The sequence below is a fragment of the Lathamus discolor genome, chromosome 3, assembly GCF_037157495.1.
Source record: "Lathamus discolor isolate bLatDis1 chromosome 3, bLatDis1.hap1, whole genome shotgun sequence".
NCBI classification, from domain to species: Eukaryota; Metazoa; Chordata; class Aves; order Psittaciformes; family Psittacidae; genus Lathamus; species Lathamus discolor.
The window spans coordinates 46493101-46495281 of record NC_088886.1 but is presented as its reverse complement, the minus strand read 5'-3'; positions in this window follow the sequence as shown (position 1 = coordinate 46495281).

Sequence of the window (2181 nt, the reverse complement as noted above, 5' to 3'; positions counted from 1 at the left end):
TCTGACAGAGAGATATGCACAAACATAGATCTGCAAGTGCTGTAGCATCAGGTTAGGCTTAAGAACATAACATTCTTTGCAGACTCAGTAATCTGGCTGTGATTCATTTACCCTATGACTCGGTGCTAGCATCAGAGCTACTGCAATTTCGGGTCTAAGGATATACAATATAAATAAAAGAATAATTGCTATGAAAGTAGCTAATCGGCATCTCAACACTTTGATATATCCACTTACAATCGCATTTTGTGTTACAGCAGATTATGTGGGGTCACTAATGCCACTGTCTGTCTTCCTCTTTGTGCTTTCTGCAATGGACAGAAAAACATGCTACAATCAGAGAGATAGTCTCTGCAAATTACTTGCTAAATTGAAGTCTACTCTGGAAACGAACTTTAAAAGTCAGCTGAACTGTACTGTCAGCATTGCAAAATAGAAAATTATATCGAATTTCAAATCATGGGCAAAGAAAGCAAGCTGGTTTGTTCTGGGGAACAGAACTAAAGCTGCTATATGCTGTAATCATTGATGATCCCTGTCAGGCTTGTCTGTAATCACAATACTTTCCTGGAGGGAAGGACACTTTATTTCTGATGTGGAATATGTTGCAGTGGGCTTTAGTGCTGTCTCGACACATTTATATGATATGTAATTCTTCAGTAATTCCCTTACAAGGATTGCAAAAAGCATGTTACAGATGCTGTCGGTGACAGAAGCACCTAGAAAGAAGACTTCGTTTTCTGCTTCCTAGGTTAAAAGCGGTGCATGATCTTTTCTTTTCTTGAAACAAGATACTGGTTTTCCTAATAAATGGAAGTCCACAATAAGTAAAGCAGTCTGCAGATTCCTGGAAAGGGAAAAAACCCTCAGAAGCTGAACTGAAAACGAATTTTCAGAAGAGAATATACTTCATTTCATCTTGAGCTGGTTCTTATCTTCACCTTGTACTACATTTTTATACAAGATCTGTGTAAAAATCTGTGTTGTATGAAATGAAGGGTTTGGGTTTTTTCAATTGGAGAGGTAAGATTCCAGGTGTGTCCTGAGGTAGCTCCCAAGGGGTTCAATGGGAATGGCACAGGGCCCACAGGAGACTGGCGAGTTGGGCTGTACCTGTTTAGGCAAGGTGTATAAGCAATGGAGTACATTACTGGGTTTAAAGGAGGAACAGCAGAACAGTGCTGCACCTGAAGAGACTTCAGGCCTTTTCCCCTTCAACTCTTCTCTTTCTTGGGTCCAGGGAGGTGGTCCTGTCATAGCTGTGTCCCTGTGCCATGTCAGTCATCTACTGCCTGCTGCTCACTAGGGCACAGGGAGGAAGTGAGCTGTCCTGAGCGAGGACTGATGCTTCCCCTAGGTGCTGGGTACACGTACATTTGTCACACAGTGAAACATGAATAGACCTGTGGGATAATTTGGCTTTATGTAAATATTAGTCAAGATGGCCAAACCGTCTGTTCTCAATGAAGGCAGCAGAACTGCAGTAAGTTACCTCAGCAAGCAAGGCATCTATTTATAAGGAAAAGCAAAGCCCAAACTTTTCAGCATTTTCTTAGATTAACAAAGGCATAACAGCTTTGAAAGATGTGCTCTTTTAATGTAGATGCCCAGTTTTAGACAGCCAAATTATTTTTAGGTGAATAGCATCTCTGGCCGTAGTTTCTGTCACCAGAAAACTGCATAAGTAGTGGAAGCCCTGATTAGCTGGGGGTACTGCCTTCCTTGTGAGAAAGTCAAGCTGAAAACCCAACACCCAAGTCAGATCTAGTGGCAGAACAGGTCCCCTCACACCTCATTCTTAACCTATGAATGCCAAGCAGGGGCTTGCTTGCTCCCTTTCCCTTTTTTCTTTCCCCTCTCTGCAGCAACAGCTTAACTGAAACACCCGCTGTTTTGCACATTCCAATTGCCTCCTTTATAAGATGTGTGTGTATATATATATACAGATATATATATGCAATACAATTCCTGTGCTTACCCACCAAAAATTGGTAAAGCAATGCACTCCTCATTCTTTGGGTTTTGAAAGATGTAAAGTAAAAGGGCAAACCACAAATCCAACCTAGGATATGCAGGAGCACAAATAATCACATCTTGTCAGGCAAATGACTGTTTAAATTATTTTTGCATCTCAACAGATAGGAAGCCACAGCTACCGAAATGTACAGCTCAATAGGTAAA